Here is a 24,614-nt window from a genome sequence, read left to right as displayed (position 1 = left end):
CATGCCAGCGCACTATCATCTCCAGAGTTCTGTCCGAACCCGCAAGACGCAACCGAGACTACACTGATAATTATTAACACCAAACTGGGTTAGTAGCCTACTAGGACTGTTAATATAATCTTGTTTAGGTGATTTTCAATCAGGAAAGCAATATTCTGAATAATTTAAACATTTGAAAAGTTGATTTAAATGTTTTTGTCATGAAATCTTGATGCATCGTTTTTCCATTGAATTTCGCAAAATTGCTGCTATTTTGTCACGCAATTAGCTTACAACTAAATACCGTAGTTATGATATACTGATAGTTATTTAATTTAAGGAATTCCACGTATGTTTCTTTTAGACTTCAACAGGTGCGCTGACTAAACCATTCCTCAGTGAGGGGAGATTCTGCCTTTGCCTGAGAACAGTGGAGTTTTTCTTCAGTTGAGCTTTTCTGGCCTGTTCTAACCTGTACCCGAGGGTTGTGACTCCCGCTTGCCGCCATGCCTTCACTGTTCCCGGCATGGCTCTGCTGCCTTAGCCTGCTAACCGTGGAGACACACACAATGGCCCTGCCGCGGCCAGCCCGGACACAGCCTCACAGGTACGGCCACTTCACATTATCACTGTAACTGATATAACATGGTTTTGCTGCAAACCTCTAGACTACTGTAGTAAATCAATCAAATGACAGTATGCGAGTCCTAGGGTTTAGGAGGTGAGGGTGCAAGGCAAAATAAGGCGTCATTACTTTATTATTATTTTGAAGGATGGAGATCAAGCAGTCCATAATGCAACATATTTAAGAAGAGACAGTATGAGCTAATGATATTGATCCAGACAGAGCTGTGGGCCAATCTCTGTGTTCACTGTTTGGTTCATCATATCTGTCTTTGCGATGTGTGTGTCTGCTTCAGTGTATTAGGTGGAAGGGAGATCTGGAACATAAATTATACACCCCCCCCCCCCCCCCCCCCCATCTTCTTCATTTTACACACACCCTGCCCCTAACCTCTCTCTCTGTCTGGCCATTGCAGTGGCAGTAAGTTATGTGTGAAAAGGTTACAACAACAGAATGAGGTAATTCCTCTAAAAGCCCCCGGAAGAATGACCCTGTATAATGAATGAGAGGGAGGTGGAGGGCTATGCGGGTGTGTGCGTGTGTGTTTGTTTCCATTGTGATTTAATAAGGATTGGGAACACTGATACACAATATTAACACCTCAGTTTGTGAGGGAAGGTTGAGGGGCAGTGTCTTGCTCAGTGTTGTGTGTATGTGTGTGTGTGTGTGTTTACAGTAGGAAGTAAATTGCTTCATCAGAGATCTACTGTAGTGACCAGTATCTCTCTGGAAGCTGTGTTTTGAATGCTAACTAATGGAGCAGGCGCTAGTTATGGTATCTTACCACCGTGTTTCTCAACTCCAGTCCTCCACCCAACATTACACATTTGTATTATAACCTGTCACATGTATGTGGTGGGTGTCTTACAGTGTTACAGGTCCTGTGTGGCTCAGTTGGTAGAGCATTACACTTTCAACGCCAGCGTTTTGGGTTTGATTCCCACGGGGAACCAGTCGCTCTAGATAAGAGTGTCTGCTAAATGACTCAAATGTCAAATAAATGAGACATGTAAAGAGTTGAAAAGGACAGGCGGAGGAGAGAAAGGAGAAGTAGGGAAGTAGTGTTTCTCTCATCTGAAGTGGTTGTGAGGGGGTTGGTGTGTGAAAGATGGTTGGTGTGTGCTTCTCTTTGGTTCAGGGCTCATGCTGGGCTCTAACCTGGGAGGAATGCAAGAGTAGCTCTTTATTCACACAAATGGACGTATGCACACACACAGCCCTTCCATATTCAGAGGTAGTGATCAGGTACAGTAGTCTGATGCTAGAATCAGTATTTCATCAGATCTCTGCAGACTTTATCATTTGATCGGACACAGTAGCGGTTTTTCATTCTCTCCACCCAACCTTAATCTTTATTTCCACACCAGTCAATCGTTATTAGTCACATAGAGGGAGCCGTCACCACCTCCTCTCTCATTCTCTCTCTCTCGTTCTCGTTCTCTATCCCTCTCCCTCTCTCTCTCTCTTTTTTTTCTCTCTCTCTATCTATCTCTCTCTCTTTTTCTCTCTCTCTCTCCTAATAGATATGATAGTTTATCAAAATGTTATTTGTTTTCAAATTCTTTGTGGGTCTGTGTGATCTGAGGGAATCTTATGACACACACACACACAGAAGTAGCGGGTGGTGGTTGGTCAGTGGCCTACATTTTGGTGCCAAGCGCCTTTTTCTTCAGGAGACGACCTTGTTCTGACACGATCCCCAGGTGGTCCTGGCGCTCCAAATCGGTAGAGAGGTGTGTGTGTGTGTGTCTTAATGGTGCATGGAGCATAAGAAAACACTATAACTGCCAGGAAGTCAGGTGTAGGGTGCACGTGTTTGTCCTACTAATGTACAGCTAACGTTTAACATTTTACTGATGTCCAGAGGGTCTGGAAACAGAGACAATGTGTGTGTCTCTGTGACCGTTGACCTGTGTGGTTTAATATGGCAGCCGTTTTACACGGGGTCATGATGTCCCTTCAGAGAGGACTGAATAACACACTGGATTACTGGATATTAAAGATAGGCCTGCATACCAGCCTACATTACCTCACATACACTATAGTTTGGGCAGATGGTGTTGAAAATGATTTGAGCTTTATACCTAAAGCTCGTTTTTCTAGAGTGTGACAGTAAAACTTAACAATAACAGTGAAATCTGCATTTTGTCAACTAATGCCATAAAATAACAGCTACAGTACACATGCAAATGGCATAGAGAGTAATGAGAACATGGAATGTCCGTAATCCCTCCATGAGTTGATATAGCTTATGCACACTCGTCACATTAGAATGACGGCATCTGTAGGAAGACAATTGAAGGATGGAAGGGTGCAAACTAGGTAGGGTTGGCTAGCCCATCATACAGTGGAGTCACCTGATCCAAGACCTGAATTAGTGTCACCCACCTCCAAGTCTTGTTAAAAACCTACCATAGTTTCTGAGGAGGTGCTGATTGGACCATTTACTTTCTGCATTATTCAAAATGGCCTTCTATTGGAGGAAAGCCAGACTGAATCAGTGAAGTGAAATAGTAGTGAAACAGGGAGACATTCACTTTGGATTCCAGGCTAGGTCTCTTTTACATAGAACTAAACTATGGACTTTCATGTTACCAGTCAGAGTTGCTTTTACTTTTGTTTGGCGTGTGTGTGTGTGTGTGTGTGTGTGTGTGTGTGTGTGTGTGTGTGTGTGTGTGTGGTCAGATGAAAGAGATGAATGAGACTCTGAAGCAGACACTGTGTCTCCTGTCATCAACACGCACACTCACAGGCCATATACCCATTCATGACTAATATTTTTTAGTGTGTAAAAGGGTTCAGGTAACATAAACACTAATGTTGCAACATGCTGTGTGATCCACGCACACACTTACTAACACAGGCTGACAGATGGATAGACACAGAAAAGGACTGTTTTAGCAGTATAGTCAAAGTGAATTATATCATGACATTTGGAGGGGCCTCAATTTTTTCACGGGACCTCCTATGTGTGGACACTTGCACATGCACCCATGTGAACATTTATGAACCTAATAAAAATGGCAATTTAACTGTAAAAATGTAATAACTTTTAATGTGGCATGAACGCAACCAGTCATGATGTCTTCATGTGATTGTCAAACAAATTCCTTCAAAAACTAGGCTAATTGCGCACATTCGTCCACTGCATAATAATTCCAGCATCCAAACAGTGCACTGTGCACTCGCCGTTTGATGAATGGAAAGACACAGCGGTTACACAACACCATAAAGTGTAATGACATGCAACGATTGTAACCTGAATTAATTGAGGCGTCTTAGTGGTAAAAAGAAAAGTCGGGAAACATGAAAAGTGTCCGAAATACAGTTGAAACCATGACAGAGAGGTGGGGGTGTTCGTTCAATTTAGAATACGTTTTGATTTTCATATTTACCACTGTAGCAGTACAAAATTGCATTTCAATCAAATTAGCATTATTTAGAGACCCCGACCCAAAGTTTAACTTTTGTTGCCTTTATGGGAGCTCATGGCTCATTCAGGGTAATTCGTACACTGAGTACAGTGTGTGTGTGTGTGTGTGTGTGTGTGTGTGTGTGTGTGTGTGTTGCATAATCGCTCAGGCAGGTCACCCAACTCATCAGACAGCCTCTTACTGCCACTCAGACTGCTGGATAAAGGAGGGAGGGAATGAAAAGAAAGCGTGGGGGGAAAACGAGGGGAGAGGCCATTGTAGTAGAGTGAGAGACAAGAAAGGAGGGGAGGGAGGTGAAAAGCCTAAGTATAAAAGATGAAGCATTAAAATAGAGAAGAGGAGTAGAGGCTCTTGACTGAGTAGGTCTCAGGAAGTCTCTCCCCCTCCTCTTTCTCACTCTCTCTGGTGTGTGTTGTTTAGACATTTCTTAAGACTTAAAAAACAAAGAGGTGTTGTTGATTAACTCTAAATACATGACTAATCATACGAGACTGCAATCATTGAATGAATCCCAAGAAATGTCTCGTAAGGCTTTAACTTAAATATAGAAACATTAATAAGCATGACTGTCATTTCTGTATGAGTTGTATAACTGGACATTTTCCCCTATACCGTATATTAAAAAAGCCAAGTTCATTTGTGTCTGGAATATGAGGTTCTTGCACAGCATATTTCTGGAGCCAGGTCTCTCGCTCTCTGCCTCTCTCAGTTCTCCTCAGGTTACCTGTTCCGAGTGTGTCTGTGAAACATTCCTCCTCGTCTCAATGCTCAAATTACACTCAGAAATCCAAGTAGTAATTGCTGTACCTGACTGCTGTACCTGACTGGGGTGTGTGTGTTTCTGTGTGTGTGTGAGTGCGTGTTTTTGCGGCATGTATGCGACTGTCTCTCTCTTTCTCTCTTAGGTTTATATTATCCAGAACCTCCTGGACACCTGGGTCGTCTTCGTCTCTCACTATGGCGACGGTTGTCACCCCGACTGTTGCCCTGGACGACAGCGTTGCCCTTAGAAACAGATGGGCCGTCTGGAGGGCCCTGCTCCCTAATGGACCCCCGAGGCAGTCTAACCTAATGCCTGACCATGAAGGCCCACTGGCCAAGCCATCCAGTCCATTGCCTGACCAGAACTACCACCTCTCTAGAGAGGGGACGTCACGGGGTCGCCGTCATGCCAACGGTAGTGGTGGGCGTGGCCAGGGTCAGCTGATGAGGGTGGGGTGTGTCCTGGGAACCTGTCAAGTTCAGAACCTCAGTCACCGACTCTACCAGCTGATTGGACAGAGTGGGAGACAAGACTCCTCCCCCATCAATCCCCGTAGCCCGCACAGCTACGGCTGAATAACTTTATCAGCAACCAACAAACAGGCACAGTCACTGTTGAATAACATTATCGTCAACCAATATACAGACACAGCTACAGCTGAATAACTTTATCAGCAACCAAAACAGGCACAGTCACTGTTGAATAACATTATCGTCAACCAATATACAGACACAGCTACAGCTGAATAACGTAATCAACAAGCAACACAGGGCCACATCTGAATACATTCATGAACAAGACAACAACCTATACACAGACACGGCTAACGGCAGAATGTGGGTCAGATGCAAAGTGGTGGAAGAAACTTAAGAGTTTTAAGTGCTGACTGTGGGTAGGGTGGAAGAAACTTAGTTTTAAGTGCTGACTGTGGGTAGGGTGGAAGGAGGTCTGTAATACCTTGTTGTTCAAGTCATTATTCCTGTCCCCAATGAGCTGAGCTGATCTACAATCCCCTCCATGATCATCCCTATATTCTTGTGTCTCTAAACTCTCAATTTCAATTATCTCTCTCTCACTCTCACTCTCTCTCTCACTCTCACTCTCACTCTCACTCTCTCTCACTCTCTCGTCTAGTGAGCTACTTGGTCAAGTGTATTAGAAATCCGTGAAGCACTTTAAAGTAAATACTGTTTTATGTTTGCTATGACTTGAACGTTTAAAGATATGTTGTTTAATTTAACATTTATTCAAGCTTATTTGTTGTAAATATTTCACTGACTAAACCAGTGAAACGAATGTGGCCGAAATGTTTCCCCAAATGTACATTGTCTGTTTTATTCATCTTAGTCTATATCTTTGTATAAGCTGTCATATTTAATAAAGAGTATGTGTTTAAATGTGTCTTGTGAGTGTGTTGTGTCTGTGTGACAGAGAACCAGCCACCACTTTCCATGTCCACAATAACATTTCCTGCACAAGCTAATCAATGACTACTGTAGATACAGAACACACACATCTGTACTGCTGTCAAGGTCAAAGGTCAGTGTGACATGAGGTGACCTCACTCCTCTTGCGTGATCTAGTTCACTGTGACTCATTATTGGGGTCATCACAGCTGCATCGCTGTAGGTCACTTTCTCAATCTCCAATCACCATTAGTGTATGAGGTGGTCCAGGGCTGCATGGAAACAAGCCTCACACAGTGTGGCCTCTAGTCTGTGTGCGTGCCTACATCCAGTATCCTTCTTTCTCAGTCTCTGATAAAATACTGCTGACAGATCAATACCATAGAGATAAAGATACTCTGATAGAATACTGCTGACAGATCAATACCATAGAGATAAAGATACTCTGATAGAATACTGCTGACAGATCAATACCATAGAGATAAAGATACTCTGATAGAATACTGCTGACAGATCAATACCATAGAGATAAAGATACTCTGATAGAATACTGCTGACAGATCAATAACATAGAGATAAAGATACTCTGATAGAATACTGCTGACAGATCAATACCATAGAGATAAAGATACTCTGATATAATACTGCTGACAGACCAATACCATAGAGATAAAGATACTCTGATAGAATACTGCTGACAGATCAATACCATAGAGATAAAGATACTCTGATAGAATACTGCTGACAGATCAATACCATAGAGATAAAGATACTCTGATAGAATACTGCTGACAGATCAATACCATAGAGATAAAGATACTCTGATAGAATACTGCTGACAGATCAATAACATAGAGATAAAGATACTCTGATAGAATACTGCTGACAGATCAATACCATAGAGATAAAGATACTCTGATAGAATACTGCTGACAGATCAATACCATAGAGATAAAGATACTCTGATAGAATACTGCTGACAGATCAATACCATAGAGATAAAGATACTCTGATAGAATACTGCTGACAGATCAATACCATAGAGATAAAGATACTCTGATAGAATACTGCTGACAGATCAATACCATAGAGATAAAGATACTCTGATAGAATACTGCTGACAGATCAATACCAAAGCGATAAAGATACTCTGATAGAATACTGCTGACAGATCAATACCATAGAGATAAAGATACTCTGATAGAATACTGCTGACAGATCAATACCATAGAGATAAAGATACTCTGATAGAATACTGCTGACAGATCAATACCATAGCGATAAAGATACTCTGATAGAATACTGCTGACAGATCAATACCATAGAGATAAAGATACTCTGATAGAATACTGCTGACAGATCAATACCATAGAGATAAAGATACTCTGATAGAATACTGCTGACAGATCAATACCATAGAGATAAAGATACTCTGATAGAATACTGCTGACAGATCAATACCATAGAGATAAAGATACTCTGATAGAATACTGCTGACAGATCAATACCATAGAGATAAAGATACTCTGATAGAATACTGCTGACAGATCAATACCATAGAGATAAAGATACTCTGATAGAATACTGCTGACAGATAAATACCATAGAGATAAAGATACTCTGATAGAATACTGCTGACAGATCAATAACATTGAGATAAAGTAAGGTGTTAGAGCAGGACTTTCGTTCCAGACCAGCACTAACACATTTCAACTGATGCAGCTACTAAATTAAAGTGTTAGAGCAGGACAGGAGCAGAAGCTTCTCTGGGGACAGAATTGAAGACCACTGCTCTATGGGAACCATAATCTCCTATGCTATTTGTATTATTCATGGAACCTATGGCCCAGACAATTTGCCAGTCGAAGGAAATAACACCAATTTACCTAAAATCTAGTGACCACTTCATCTCATTATACGTGGACAGTGTTTTGCTAGACAATGTATCTCAATCGCTTCCAAACACACTGAAGATCATAGAGAAATTCAGCTTAATCTCAAATTATAAAATGAATCTAACCAAATCAGCCTATTGCCTCTCAAGACCCCAACGGAGGGCTCCATCTCTACTTATGGAATCCCAATCGTTTCCCCTTTAAAATATTTGGGAGTATATATATTTCCTTCCTTAGATAAAACTTTTACAGAATGCCCAAATCAACTCAATTTGACCTCAGTAGATGGACTAACATCCTTTAACCGTCAGAACACCTATTGTCAAAATGAATATATTGGGCTCATTTGAGTGGTAAGGGGTGGCAGGTAGTGGGGTGACAGGTAGCCTAGTGGGTAGAGAGTTGGGCCAGTAACCATAAAGGTTGCTAGATCAAATCCCAGAGCTGACAAGGTAAAAATCTGTTGTTCTGCCCCTGAACAAGGCAGTTAACCCACTGATCCTAGGCTGTCACTGTAAATAAGAATTTGTTCTTAAAACCTGTTAAGGATATGGCAGACATACGCCCCCTTTGGAGAGATTGGGTACCCCTAGTAAACTGGAAAAAAAATCTGTCAAAAATTGCTAATATATGCAAATAAAAATTATTATTGGATAGAAAACACTCTAAAGATTCTAAAACCGTTGGAATTATGTCTGTAAGTATAGCAGAACTCACAGGGCAGGCATTCTTCCAAACTAGTTTTTGTGGCCATGAAAGTTGGAGCAACTTTGACGTCATGGCCCCCACCCTTCCCAACCAGTTATGATTCTGGGGACACTTTCTATCTCTTCCGCTAGATGTCCTCTTTCAGTAGAGCTTCGTTCAAATCCCGCGAGAATTGACCCTATGGGAGTGAAATTAGTGCGTGCCACGAGAGAATAGGCTGTGCGTATGGGCGCGAATTGGTCCCAGCCATTCCTTTGTTCCAGCACTCAAGAGAAGGGCAGACGATGGCCGATTGAATTGAAGTTTGTTTTGCGTGTCTAAAACATCATAAAGCTTGCTTCTGCACTTAGTTTGACCTGTTTAGTCGACATATAATATGTAATTTTGAAGTTTTGATGCGCAACTTTTCCGGACCAGAGGACGTTTTGGGTGCATTTCAGCTGATGTTATTAGCAGTAGCTAATACAAAGACGCAAGACTTGAAACCAAACAATGTATTGGGTAAGTATGAAGCCTTCCAGAACATTCTGAACGAAGACCATCGAAGGTAAGGGAATATTTATGCTTAAATCTGTGTTTCTGTTGACTCCAACATTACGTAGAAATGTAGCTTGGAACTGAGCGCTGTCTCAGCATATGGAATAGTGTGCGATTTCTGTAACGTTAAAAATAAATCTAACACAGCGGTTGCATAAAGAAGCAGTGTATCTTTCTAACTATATGTAGAACATGTATATTTAGTCAAAGTTTATGATGTCTATTTACGTTATCTTGCCGCGCTACATAGATTTCCTGCGGTCATTTTTGAGTAATTTCTGAACGTGAACTCACTGTAAATGGACATTTATGGATATAAATGGCATATTATTGAGAAAAAAAAAATATGTACTGTGTAACATGTCATATTACTGTCATCTGATGAAGATTTTCAAAAGGTTAGTGAGCGATTTATTTTTTAATCCTGCGTTTGTTGATTGCATGTTTTGGCTATTCAAATGAGCTGTGTCTGGTGGTGGTTTTACATATATATGTGCTATGTTTTCGCCGTAAAACATTTTAGAAATCTGACTTGCTGGCTAGATGAACAAGGTGTTTATCTTTCATTTGAGCTATTGGACTTGTTAATGTGTGGAGGTTAAATATTTTTAAGAATATTTTTGCGTTCCATGCGCCACCGTTTCAGCTGAACGTGGGAGGGTTGATTCCCAATTGGGAACCAGTATCGTAGACAGGTTAACTGACTTGCCTAGTTAAATAAAGGTAAAAACGATATTAAAAAAACATGCACATACACAGCCAACATCTCAAATGGTGACCCCATGGCCCCATAATAAATCAGTTGTTGACCTCTGACCCTGACAGTAACCTGATCCCCAGTGGTCAAACCTAGATCTCATCAACATGTCTGTTTTACAGGGATATAACCAAAGGAGGTTGGTGGCACCTTAATTGGGGAGGACGGGCTTGTGGTGATGGCTGGAGCAGAATGGATGGAAGGGCATCAAATACATCAAACACATGGGTCCCCAGATCTTCAAAAAGTTCTACAGCTGCACATCGAGAGCATCCTGACTGGTATGGCAACTGTTCGGCATTCGACCGCAAGGTGCTACAGAGGGTAGTGCTTACAGCCCAGTACAACACTGGGGTCAAGCTTCCTGCCTTCCAGAACCTATATACTAGGCGTGTCAGAGGAAGGCCCACAAAATCGTCAAAGACTCGTCACCCAAGTTATAGACTGTTCTTTCTGCTGGCGCACGGCAAACGGTACCGGAGTGCCAATGTAACGGATGTGAAACGGCTAGCTAGTTAGCGGTGGTGCGAGCTAAATAGAGTTTCAATCGGTGACGTCACTTGCTCTGAGACCTTGAAGTAGTGGTTCCCCACGGCTTTTGTGGAGCGATGGGTAACGATGCTTCGTGGGTGACTGTTGTTGATGTGTGCAGAGGGTCCCTGGTTTGCGCCCGGGTATGGGCGAGGGGACGGTCTAAAGGTCCAGGTCCAAAAGGCTCTTTAACAGCTTCAACGCCCGTCTTTGATTTTACACTGGCTGTTAATTATCTATGCATAGTCACTTTATCCCTACCTACATGTACAAATTACCCCCGCACATTGACTCGGTACCACCACCCCCTGTATATAGCCTCATTATTGTTATTTTATTGTGTTACTTTTAATATTTTCTACTTTCATTTATTTCTTAACTCTATTTTCTTAAATCTGCATTGTTGGTTAAGGGCTTGTAAGTAAGCATTTCACGGTTGTATTCTGTTGTTTTCAGCTCCGTTTCAGCTATCTCCCCTCAGCAGCCTCCACTGGATGTAACACTTCATCCTTTTTGAGACCCTGGTGAGGTGTGTGTGTGTGTGTGTGTGTGTGTGTGTGTGTGTGTGTGTATGTGTGTGTGTGTGTGTGTGTGTGTGGTGGTTACCCGTTACTATGATGTGTGATTTACTGTGAAGGTGTAATGTCGACCACACAAGTCCCTAACACAGGATGGCTGTCAGTCCCAGAGAATCTTGTTTCTCATGGTCTGAGAGTCTTTAGGTGCCTTTTGGTAAATTCCAAGCTGGCTGTCATGTGCCTTTTACTGAGGAGTGGCTTCCGTCTGGCCACTCTACCATAAAGGCTTGATTAGTAAAGTGCTGCAGAGATGGTTGTCCTTCTGGAAGGTTCTCCCATCTCCACAGAGAAACTCTGGAGCTCTGTCAGAGTGACCATCGGGATCTTGATCACCTCCCTGACCAATGGCCTTCTCCACCGATTGCTCAGTTTGGCCGGGTGGCCAGCTCTCAGAAGAGCCTTGATGATTCCAAACTTCTTCCATTTAAGAATGATGGAGGCCACTGTGTTCTTGGGGACCTTCAATGCTGCATACATTTTTTGGTACCCTTCACCAGATCTGTGCCTCGAAACAATCCTGTCTCGGAGCTCTACGAACAATTCCTTCAAGCTCATGTCTGTCAACTGTGGTACCTTATATAGACAGGTGTGTGCCTTTCCAAATCATGTGCCTTTTCAATTGAATTTTCCACACGTGGACTCCAATCAAGTTCATCTCGAGGATGATCAATGGAAACAGGATGCACCTGAACTCTATTTCAAGTCTCATAGGAAAGGGTCTGAATACTTACGTAAATAAGGTATCTGTTTATATTTGTAATACATTTGCAAAAAATTCTAAAAACCTGTTTTCCCTTCATCATCATGGGGTATTGTGTGTAGATATACAGTGCCTTCAGAAAGTATTCAAACCCCTTGACTTGTTGCACATACATTTAAAATGGATTAAACTGAGGTTTTGTGTCCTTAGTCTTCACACAATACCCCATAATGTCAAAGTAGAATTATGTTTTTAGTCATTTTTACAATTGAGTTAAAAATGAATACCTGAAATGCCTTGAGTCAAGTATTCAACCCCTTTGTTGTGGCAAGTATAAATAAGTTCAGGAGTAAAAATGTGCTTAACAAGTCACATAATAATTTGCATGGACTCTGTGTGCAATAATGGTGTTTAACATGTACCCCACACATAAAATTAACTGTATGGTCCCTCAGTCGAGTAGTGAATTTCAAACACAGATTCAACCAGAAAGACCAGAGAGGTTTTCCAATGCCTCGCAACGAAGGTAAATGGGTAAATTGGTAAAAAAAAAAGGCAGGAAGGCTGTACAGAATAAAAATATTCCAAAACATGCATCTTGTTCGCAACAATGCATTAAAGTAATACGGCAGAACATTTGTCAAGGCAAGTAACTTTTGTCCTGAATACATAGTGTTATTATTGGTGAACAATATTAGGACCAAAGTGTAGTTTACATTGTTTAAGGGATATATCGGTGAAGGTCACCTCTACCAGGGCAATAAGAGATACCATACGTCTCTCTATACTCAGCCAAGGAGACGGAAGAATCATGTCTAAACCAATTTAGAATAGGGCAAAATGCTAGTGCCTGGAAATACAATTTATCGTTTGATACGGATAGTCCTAGGAATTTCCCTTTTTGTAAATGTGTTAATTTGATCCAGGATAGCTTAGCTTGCCAACACTAACTTCCCTGATTTATTTGATGTATATGTTTGGTTGTAGGCCCACCACTTTTAACAACAATTCTGAGTAGTCTGTATGTTTTGACACTTCCCGGGAACCACCAAGTCTGACAGCAAAGAAATCTCCAGTCCTTCCCAGCTCAAAGGTGTGCTTACTGCACCCTGTGTTGCGTGGTTACTTCTCAAAGTTGTAGCAGCTCAGCCATTGTTGGTGTGGCACTTCAGGGAGTCTTGGGTCATCGGATCACAGGATAATTCCCCTTGGTAGCCCCAATTGAGAGCCCAATCTTCTCAACACTTCTCTCTGAAGCTTTGGGATGTCAATGTAGTCAGTTGTAGTTTTCAATGCATAGACACTTCACCTTCGAGACTTGCTATTGTAGAGTCTTCTTTAGCTGAAAGATATAACAACATTTGGTGATTACTTTGTCTATAGAATTGTATTACTATCAGTGCAGAAATGTAGTGTGCAGAGCACCTAATGAAAATATAACAGCGATAACATGTATTATATTGTATTGAGCTCTAGTAAATGTAAATGTTTTAGTAATCACAATCTAGAGGACAACTCACACTTACATCATGTTGCCCTACACATTCTCCAAGGCTGGATGATGGTTACAAAGTTTGTAGTCAAGTGCTGCCAGTAGGGTTCCAGCCTCAGGCTGGAGAAGGGAAAGCAAACTGTCTACATGAGTATGTGATTCTGGAATGTCTCCAGCTCCGATTTTAGACCTAGATCAGGGTAGGCCTACTCCAGTCCTCGGGGGCCTGATTGGTATCATCCATCCCCCAGCCCTATAACTGTCACACCTGATTAAACTAATTGCATTCTAAACTGAAGACCATGATAAGTTGATTATTGGAGTCAAGCTAGCTGGGGCAAAAGTGTCACCAATCAAGCCCCCGAGGACTGGTCACAACTTGTAGACTTGTTTACGTGCTGCTGTGCAGTTTGTTGGTAACCTTACTTTGCTACCTGCCAACATTAAGTTTTTTACTTTTTAATTATGGATTTATATTTACATTTTATCCCTCGCTCAAATTTTTTCATTCAACTTTTTCACCCCGGATGCTTTATCTGGACGTGGTTCGTCAGGACCTCCAACAGCCAAAGCTAAGTAGTAACATTGACATTATGCCCTCTAATTGCAGTCACTGTACTCATAATACAGGAGAACGATCGCCTTATGGCGAGGATAGCTGTGCTGCAAGCCCAGCTTCAGACATAATCGTTAGTCAAGGGTGATTTAAGTGTAGGATAGGATGAAACAGCGTCTGTGCCACCAATAAGTACAGATAGTAGTATACATCCCCTCGCAGTCCCTGCAGCAGAACAATTTTCTCATGGCTTCTGGAAGGAAATGCTGTAGGAATGCTCAACCGGTATCACTCATTCAGCCGACAGAAACTTTTAACCGGTTCTCCAAGGTTGAAAGTCAGGTCAGAGTCAAAAGCAGAGCCTTTTCTGGTCTTTCCTCCTCCAGTTACGGGGTCTGAGACGCTGAAGATTCGCACCATTAGCTCTGACAAATTGAAAACCCTAGTCATTGGCGACTCCATTACCTGCAGTATTAGACTTAAAACGAATCATCCAGCAATCATACACTGTTTACTAGGGGGCAGGGCTACCGATGTTAAGACTAATCTGAAGATTGTGCGGGCTAAAGCTAAAACTGGCGAGTGTAGAGAATACAGGGATATTGTTATCCACGTCGGCACCAACGTTGTTAGGATGAAACAGTCAGAGGTCACCAAGCGCAACATAGCTTCAGTGTGTAAATCAGCTAGAAAGATGTGTTGGCATCAAGTAATCCTCTCTGGCCCCCTCCCAGTTAGGGGGAGTGATGAGCTCTACAGCAGTCTCACAACTCAATCGCTGGTTGAAAACTGTTTTCTGCCCCTCCCAAAAGATGAAATTTGTAGATACAGTACCTTGCGAAAGTATTCGGCTCCCTTGAACTTTGCGACCTTTTGCCACATTTCAGGCTTCAAACATAAAGATATAAAACTGTATTTTTTTGTGAAGAATCAACAACAAGTGGGACACAATCATGAAGTGGAACGACATTTATTGGATATTTCAAACTTTTTTAACAAATCAAAAACTGAAAAATTGGGCGTGCAAAATTATTCAGCCCCCTTAAGTTAATACTTTGTAGCGCCACCTTTTGCTGCGATTACAGCTGTAAGTCGCTTGGGGTATGTCTCTATCAGTTTTGCACATCGAGAGACTGAATTTTTTTCCCATTCCTCCTTGCAAAACAGCTCGAGCTCAGTGAGGTTGGATGGAGAGCATTTGTGAACAGCAGTTTTCAGTTCTTTCCACAGATTCTCGATTGGATTCAGGTCTGGACTTTGACTTGGCCATTCTAACACCTGGATATGTTTATTTTTGAACCATTCCATTGTAGATTTTGCTTTATGTTTTGGATCATTGTCTTGTTGGAAGACAAATCTCTGTCCCAGTCTCAGGTCTTTTGCAGACTCCATTCTTCCAGAATGGTCCTGTATTTGGCTCCATCCATCTTCCCATCAATTTTAACCATCTTTCCTGTCCCTGCTGAAGAAAAGCAGGCCCAAACCATGATGCTGCCACCACCATGTTTGACAGTGGGGATGGTGTGTTCAGCTGTGTTGCTTTTACGCCAAACATAACGTTTTGCATTGTTGCCAAAAAGTTCAATTTTGGTTTCATCTGACCAGAGCACCTTCTTCCACATGTTTGGTGTGTCTCCCAGGTGGCTTGTGGCAAACTTTAAACAACACTTTTTATGGATATCTTTAAGAAATGGCTTTCTTCTTGCCACTCTTCCATAAAGGCCAGATTTGTGCAATATACGACTGATTGTTGTCCTATGGACAGAGTCTCCCCACCTCAGCTGTAGATCTCTGCAGTTCATCCAGAGTGATCATGGGCCTCTTGGCTGCATCTCTGATCAGTCTTCTCCTTGTATGAGCTGAAAGTTTAGAGGGACGGCCAGGTCTTGGTAGATTTGCAGTGGTCTGATACTCCTTCCATTCCAATATTATCGCTTGCACAGTGCTCCTTGGGATGTTTAAAGCTTGGGAAATCTTTTTGTATCCAAATCCGGCTTTAAACGTCTTCACAACAGTATCTCGGACCTGCCTGGTGTGTTCCTTGTTCTTCAAGATGCTCTCTGCGCTTTTAACGGAAATGTGGCAAAAGGTCGCAAAGTTCAAGGGGGCCGAATACATTCGCAAGGCACTGTAATTGGCCCTCTTTCTGGGACTCACCCACAAACGGGACCAAGACTGGCATTCTGAGGAGTGATGGACTCCATCCTAGCTGGAGGTGTGTTCTCATCTCATCTACGAACATAGACAGGGCTTTAACTCCTCTATGATATAGGGTGCAGTCCAGGCAGCAGGCTGTTAGCCAGTCTGCCAGCTTAGTGGAGTCTGCCACTAGCACAGTCAGTGTAGTCAGCTCAGATATCCCCATTGGGACCGTGTCTGTGCTTCGATCTTGGGTGGGCAAAACTAAACATGGCGGTGTTCGCCTTAGTAATCTCACTGGATTAAAGACCTCTTCCATTCCTGTCATTATTGAAAGAGATATTGATATCTCACATCTCAAAATAGGGCTACTCAATGTTAGATCCCTCACTACCAAGGCAGTTATAGTCAATTAACTAATCACTGATCATAATCTTGATGTGATTGGCCTGACTGAAACATGGCTTAAGCCTGATGAATTTACTGGGTTAAATGAGGCAATTACCTCCTGGTTACACTAGTGACTATATCCCCCAGGCATCCCTTAAAGGCAGAGGTGTTTTTAACATTCACAATAGTTTTTTCTGTGGAATAAATATTGTGGATCTTAATGTTTTTCTTCATAATCCTGGACTATTGGACCACCATTTTATTACGTTTGCAATCGCAACAAATAATCTGCTCAGACCCCAACCAAAGATCATCAAAAGCCTGCTATAAATTCTCAGACAACCCAAAGATTCTTAGATGCCCTTCCAGACTCCCTCCACCTACCCAAGGACGTTAGAATACAAAAATCAGTTAACTAAACCACCTAACTGAGGAACTCAATTTGACCTTGCGTAATACCCTAGATGCAGTCGCACCCCTAAAAAAACAACATTTGCCATAAGAAACTAGCTCCCTGAAATACAGAAAAGGAATTTAAATGGTGCTACACCAAACTGGAAGTTTTCCGACTAGCTTGGAAAGACAGTACTGTGCAGTACTGAAGAGCCCTCACTGCTGCTCAATCATCCTGTTTTTCCAACTTAATTGAGGAAAAATAAGAACAATCCAAAATCTATTTTTGATACTGTCGCAAAGTTAACTAAAAGCACCATTCCCCAAGGGAGATTGGCTTTCACTTCAGCAGTGATAAATTCATTAACTTCTTTGAGGAAAAGATCATGATCATTAGAAAGCAAATGACAGACTCCTCTTTAAATCTGTGTATTCCTCCAAAGCTCAGTTGTTATGAGTCTGCACAACACTGCCAGAACCTAGGATAAAGGAAGACAGTTTTTTAATACTATATCTCTTGACACATTGATGAAAATAATCATGGTCTCTAAACCTTCAAGCTGCATACTGGACCCAATTCCAAGTAAACAACATGTGCTTGGCCCTCCTATGTTGAACATAATAAAGGTCTCTCTATCCACCGGATGTGTACCAAACTCACTAAAAGTGACAGTAATAAAGCCTCTCTTGAAAAAGCCAAACCGTGACCCAGAAAATATTAAAAAACTATCGGCCTGTATCGAATCTCCCATTCTTTTAAAAAATGTGAGAGCTGTTACGCAGCAACTCACTGCCTTCCTGAAGAAAAACAATGTATACAAAACGCTTCAGTCTGGTTTTAGACCCCATCATAGCACTGAGACTGCACTTGTGAATGTGGTAAATTACCTTTTAATGGCGTTAGACTGAGGCTCTGCATCTGTCCTCATGCTCCTAGACCTTAGTGCTGCTTTTGATACCATCAATCACCACATTCTTTTGGAGAGATTGGAAACCCCAATTGGTCTACAAGGACAAGTTCTGACCTGGTTTAGATCTTATATGTCGGAAAGATCTCAGTTTGTCTCTGTAGATGGTTTGTCCTCTGACAAATCAACTGTAAATGTTGGTGTTCCTCAAGGCTCCGTTTTAGGACCACTATTGTTTTCACTATAAATTTTACCTCTTGGTTATTTAATTCAGAAACATAATGTTAACTTTCACGGCTATGCGGATGACACACAGCTGTACATTTAGATGAAACACGGTGAAGCCCCAAAATTGCCCTGTGTTTCAGACATAAGGAAGTGGGTAGCGGCAAATGTTCTACTTTTAAACGCAGACAAAACAGAGTTCTAGGTCCCAAGAAAGAAGGAGAAGGAGATCTTCTGTTGAATCTGACAGTTAGTCTTGATGGTTGTACAGTCGTCTCAAATAAAACTGTGAAGGACCTCGGCGTTATTCTGGACCCTGATCTCTCTCTCTCCATCTACGTAACATTGCAAAAATCTGAAACTTTCTGTCCAAAAATGTTGCAGAAATATTAATCCATGCTTTTGTCATTTCAAAGTTAGACTACTGCATTGCTCTACTTTCCGGCTACCCAGATAAAGCGCTAAATAAACTTCAGTTTGCTAAACATGGCTGCTACAATCTTAACTTGAACCCAAAAATTTGATCATATTACTCCAGTGCTAGCCTCCCTACACTGGCTTCCTGTTAAGGCTAGGGCTGATTGTAAGGATTTATTGCTAACCTACAAAGCATTACATGGGCTTGCTCCTACCTATTTTCCGAATTAGTCCTGCCCTACATACCTACACGTACGCTATGGTAACAAGACGCAGGCCTCCTTACTGTTCATAGAATTTCTAAGCAAACCGCTGGAGGCAGGGCTTTCTCCTATAGAGCTCCATTTTACTATCCATGTGAGAGACGCAGACTCGGTCTCAACCTTTACGTCTTTATTGAAGACTCATCTCTTCAGTAGGTCCTATGATTGAGTGTAGTCTGTCCCAGGAGTGTGAAGGTGAACGGAAAGGCACTGGAGCAAAGAACCGCCCTTGCTGTCTCTACCTGCCGGTTCCCCAATCTCTACTGGGATTCTCTGCCTCAAACCCTATTACGGGGGCTGAGTCACTGGCTTACTGGTACTCTTCCATGCTGTGCCTAGGAGGGGTATGTCACTTGAGTGTGTTAAGTCACTGACGTGTTCTTCCTGTCCAGGTTGGTGCCCCCCCTTGGGTTCGTGCCGTGGGGGAGATGTTTGTGGGCTATACTCGGCCTTGTCTCAGGATAGTAAGTTGGTGGTTGAAGATATCCTTCTAATGGTATGGGGGCTGCGCTTTGGCAAGGTGGGTGGGGTTATATCCTGCCTGTTTGGCCCTGTCCGGGGGTATCGTCGGACAGGGCCACAGTGTCTCCCGACCCCTCCTGTCTCAGCCTCCTGTATTTATGCTGCAATATTTTATGTGTCGGGGGGTTAAGGTCCGTCTGTTATATCTGGATAATTTCTCCTATCTTATCCAGTGTCCTAAGTATGCTTTCTCTAATTCTCTCTCTCTCTCTCTCTCTCTCTCTCTCTCTCTCTCTCTCTCTCTCGGAGGAGGACCTGAGCACTAGGACCATGCCTGAGGACTATCTGGCCTGATGACTCCTTGCTGTCCCCAGTCCACCTGGTCGTGTTGCTGCTCCAGTTTGAACTATTCTGCCTGTGGCTATGGAACCCTGACCTGTTCACCAGACGTGCTACCGTGTCCCAGACCTGCTGTTTTCAACTCTCTAGAGACAGCAGGAGCGGTAGAGATACTCTGTAAACTGTAAACTGACATTTACTCCTGAGGTACTGACCTGTTGCACCCTATACAACCATTGTGATTGTTATTATTTGACCCTGCTGGTCATCTATGAACATTTGAACATCTTGGCCATGTTCTGTTTTAGTTTCCACCTGGCACAGCCAGAAGAGGCCACCCCTTGTAGCCTAGTTCCTCTCTAGGTTTCTTCCTAAGTTCTGGCCTGTCTAGGGAGTTTTTCAGAGCCAACGTGTTTCTACACCTGCATTTCTTTGCTGTTTGGGGTTTTAGGCTGGGTTTCTGTACAGCACTTTGTGACATCAGCTGATGTAAGAAGGCCTTTATAAATACATTTGATTGATTGAGTTTGGAGTTGACCATCCTAGACCTAGATCAGAGATAAAACTAACTCAATTTAGAATGCTGTGTTGTGCTGCAGCTGACTAAAGACAGAGCATTCAGATCAAGAACACGGAATATGCAGTTAAGAACATTTACACGATAACACTTTATGCAACTTTGCAGTATTTTATTCTTTTGTGTATTTATTTTTTTACATTATTAGCCCAGAACATTTTCTGTGTTATTACATACAGCCAGAAATAACTTTTGGATATCAGAGTGGCGGTAACTCACCAGCATTTAAAAAAAAATGTAACCTTTATTTAACCAGGTAGGTTAGTTGAGAACAAGTTCTCATTTGCAACTGCGACCTGGCCACGATAAAGCAAAGCAGTTCGACACATACAACACAGAGTTACACATGGAATAAACAAACATACAATCAATAATACAGTAGGAAAATCTATATGTGGAAATGAGGTAGGATAAGAGAGGTAAGGCAATAAATAGGCCAGGGTGGCGAAGTAATTACATTATAGCAATTAAACACTGGAATGGTAGGATATGCAGAAGATGAATGTGCAAGTAGACATACTGGGGTGCAAAGGAGCAAGATAAATAAATACAGTATGGGGATGAGATAGATTGGATGGGCAATTTACAGATGAGCTATGTACAGGTGCAGTAATCTGTGAGCTGCTCTGACAGCTGGTGCTTAAAGGTAGTGAGGGAGGTAAGAGTCTCCAACTTCAGAGATGTTTGCAGTTCGTTCCAGTCATTGGCAGCAGAGAACTGGAAGGAGAGGCGACCAAAGGAAGAATTGGCTTTGGGGGTGACCAGTGAGATGTACCTGCTGGAGTGCGTGCTACGGGTGGGTGCTGCTATGGTGACCAGTGAGCTGAGATAAGGTGGGGCTTTACCTAGCAGAGACTTATAGATGACCTGGAGCCAGTGGGTTTGGTGACGGATGTGAAGCGAGGGCCAGCCAACGAGAGCATACAGATCGCAGTGGTGGGTAGTATATGGGGCTTTGGTGACATAACGGATGGCACTGTGATAGACTGCATTTAATTTGTTGAGTAGAGTGTTGGAGGCTATTTTGTAAATGACATCGCCGATGTAGTGGGCCAGTCTCCACATAACCTGTACAAAAGTGACCTCACGTCCCAATGCCCATACACAGACTAAACCTAGTCTCACACTGGGAGACCAGAAGAACGAGGGCGCCCTCTGGGGGTCACTAGTCTGAAATGCATTTATGGTAATGAACTGGCCTATTGTTTTATAAGGATTGGATTGTTATTTTAAAATGAAGTTTTCCTCAACTCTAAAAGTGCTCTACATTATACAGAGGTAACCCATCCATCACCATATCCATATGGCTACAACAGAGCAACAAGCTGCACTGCTAGACTCAATCTCAATGCCATACATGATGATAGGGATATGTATTTAGCTAATTATAAGGACCCCCCTATGGTGGGTGACCGTATAGATGTGTACAGTGATGATAGACTTATGTATGCTACTGAGCCACCCAGTTGCTTTTGACTGCTGTACAATAATGTCAAGCTAATTCAACTGTAGTGACTCTCTAGCCTCATACAACCCTCCTAAAATCTTGTGAGGTTACATTCTGTTTCGCTACACGAGAGCACAGTGGTCAGGATGGTCTTGGATCAGGCTAGTTTAGCTATCATTCCACTCATTTCCACTGCTGTCATACTAAACATCTGACTGAAAAATCAATGAATGTGAGCTTTGAAGTACAGATTGTTTGCTCAGTCTCCGTCTGACATAGTAATACAGATATGGTACGTCACAAGCCCCTCCACACACACACACACACACACACACACAAACACACATTTACAAACAAGACGTGGGTGTAAAGAGGGGTCAGGGGGTTGGTGTGGACAAGGGCAGACAAACTGATACAGTATAGACAGGCACTAGCCTTTTGGGGGCCCTAAGCGTGATTTGGTTGAGGACCCCCCCACCTCGCGGCAAAACATTTTAGTGTCCCTCCTCTTGATGGTGATTAACATTCTTTAAATTAAAGTTCCTATTCTTCAGTTTTATATATTTTGTCAAAGTGCAGAGAAAATGTGGCAATTTGATAACAAAAGCATTGCCATTTGACTCACTTTGCCATTGAGCAGAGGAAAAATGTGTTTTACAGCTAATTTCCTGAAATTCTACCCATTTTTCCATTTGTAGGAGAGACATTTTTTCAGTTTTAAAGCAAATTTTTACAAATTCTACACATTTTAACATGACTTATGTCATGTTAATATTATACTGTATCTGAGCGACAAAATCAATGAGTGCCCCCTAACAAAATCAATGAGTGCCCCCTGGAGGTCAGCTGGCTAGACAAAAAAATGATAAAAAAATGTGCCACAATCATGGCTAATTGTCAGCTAATTGATTGACTGGTATAAAAAGAGAAACAATTCTGATGCACAACCAAATTCGAAATTGCACCTGGAGTATTCTACTATTCTTACTTTCAACAGTAAGTTGAGACCCTGACTTGAGTTCCTTTTTGGGGTCCCTAAGTGACCTTATGCCCTGAATACAGATGCACAGTAAATGTAGACAGAGTTGGGGGGTAGTGAACTACATGTTGTTCAGCTAGCAATTTAACTACAGCAGCAGTCAAAAGTTGACACACCTACTCATTCAAGGGGTTCTTATTTTTTTTACTATTTTCAACATTGTAGAATAATAATAAAGACATCAAAACACATATCAACTAGTAACCAAAAAAGTGTTATACAAATCAACATTTATTTTATATTTGAGATTCTTCAAAGTTGCCACCCTTTGCCTTGATGACACCTGTACACACTCTTGGCATTCACTCAACCAGCTTCATGAGGAATGCTTTTCCAAAACAGTCTTGAAGGAGTTCCCACATATGTGACTCACCACCTGGATTCAGTCTTATGTATCAAAATGTGAAATGGTGTTTTTTACATTGGATAAAATAGACTCAGAGCTACAAAATGGTATATCATACACTGCATTTGTGGGACAATGGGAAAGTAATTCTGCTTTAAAAATCACCTTTGAATGTTTTGATATCTAGTGAAGAGGTCTTCTTTGTCTACACCCATTCAGCATCGTTCACACCCTCTTAAGCTTTAGCCCCACCCATCTCGTTACCTCTGGAAACATGAAAACAGCCTAACCAGCTCTGCTGGCAACAATTTCATTACGCTTTTTTTGCAAACAACGGCCATATTCAACGGGTGTTGTACACACGTCATGTAACGTTAGCTATCGAGACAGCCAGCTAACATTAGGCTCTAATTAGAAAAGCAAACAGCTCTGGGAAATGAATAATAACGCCAGCTAGGGAGCCAGCCAGCTAACGTTAGCTAACTAGTTAACAGTACACTCTAGCTTGAAATGAAACCACTTTCTGTCAAAATTAGAAACTTGTAATATCTGAAATTGTAGCTAGCTAACGCTAGACAATATTACCTGTATACGTCATCATGCATGATGGACCTGTCTCCCTGTCAGGAATGCCATAACGGTTGCCCTTAGTTTGAAGATGTAATCTGGAGACAGGTGTTTTCTCCATCTCTTTAGCTATCATACTCTAATTCCAATGATTTCAAAACTTCATCCTCCAGAAAGTGGAGAGCAGCACTTATGCAGCTCCACTATACAATAAACGTTTTAAAAAGCTGCATTGACAGGATTACCAACACAGACTGGTGTTAATTTAATCTGGTAACAATTAAACATAGTTTGTGGATTAGATGAATAACAGTAATCAGATTAATGAAAGTAAAGTCAAAAGGGAGTACAGGAGGAGGCTGAGCACGCACCCTTGTGAGGCCCCAGTGTTGAGGATTTGCGAAGTGGAGATGTTATTTCCTATCTTCACCACCTGACGGCAGCCCTTCAGGAAGTCCAGGACTGAGTTTAGACCCAGGGCCTCAAGCTTAATGATGAGCTTGAAGGGTACTATGGTGTTGAATGCTGAGCTTTAGTCAATGAACAGCATTCTTACATAGGTATTCCTCTTGTCCAGATAGGATAGGGCAGTGTGATGGCGATTGCAGGGTGCGTTCTCAGCCCTCTGGTGTACTACCTGTTCACCCATGATTGCGTGGCCATGCACGCCTCCAACTCAATCATCAAGTTTGCAGATAACACAACAGTAGTGGGCTTGATTACCAACAACGACAAGACAGCCTACAGAGAGGAGGTGAGGGCACTTGGAGTGTGGTGTCAGGAAAATAACCTCACACTCAATGTCAACAAAACAAAGGAGATGATCGTGGACTTCAGGAAACAACAGAGGGGGGCACCCCCCTATCCACATAAACTGGGAAGTAGTGGATAAGGTGGAAAGTTTTAAGTTCCTTGGCATACACATCACAGACAAACTGAAATGGTCCACACAGACAGTATGGTGAAGAAGGCGGCACAGTGCCTCCTCAACCTGAATATTTTGATTTTTTTAAAGGGGTGGATCAGCGTAATATTGCGGAAAGAATTGTCAGCATCACATTGAACCCCTAATATATTTTTTTTGGTAAATATATATATCCATATATATACACACATATCTATATAGATATACATACTTTTT

General features: G+C 42.1%; 1 long non-coding RNA gene and 1 other non-coding gene across 3 annotated transcripts; both read left to right on the top strand.

The window, feature by feature from the left end:
- On the top strand, positions 1–5,056 carry LOC118942036 (uncharacterized). The gene is made up of 3 exons (XR_016488374.1): positions 1–88; positions 344–586; positions 4,944–5,056. It is a non-coding gene; the product is annotated as an uncharacterized LOC118942036 (transcript).
- Positions 5,057–9,039: 3,983 nt separating this feature from the next.
- On the top strand, positions 9,040–24,614 carry LOC149985233 (uncharacterized). Of its 2 annotated transcripts, none has more exons than XR_016488372.1 (3): positions 9,040–9,357; positions 10,227–10,385; positions 19,089–19,445. It is a non-coding gene; the product is annotated as an uncharacterized LOC149985233 (long non-coding RNA). The 2 variants fall into 2 exon arrangements; XR_016488371.1 differs by lacking the exon at positions 19,089–19,445 and adding an exon at positions 19,468–24,614 and having other exon boundaries at positions 9,041–9,357.

The sequence above is a fragment of the Oncorhynchus mykiss genome, chromosome 2 (assembly GCF_057628025.1).
Source record: "Oncorhynchus mykiss isolate SJ-2025 chromosome 2, ASM5762802v1, whole genome shotgun sequence".
In the NCBI taxonomy this organism is placed as follows: Eukaryota; Metazoa; Chordata; class Actinopteri; order Salmoniformes; family Salmonidae; genus Oncorhynchus; species Oncorhynchus mykiss.
The sequence above is the reverse complement of the archived record's forward strand: the minus strand, read 5'-3'. Positions and strand labels throughout refer to the sequence as shown.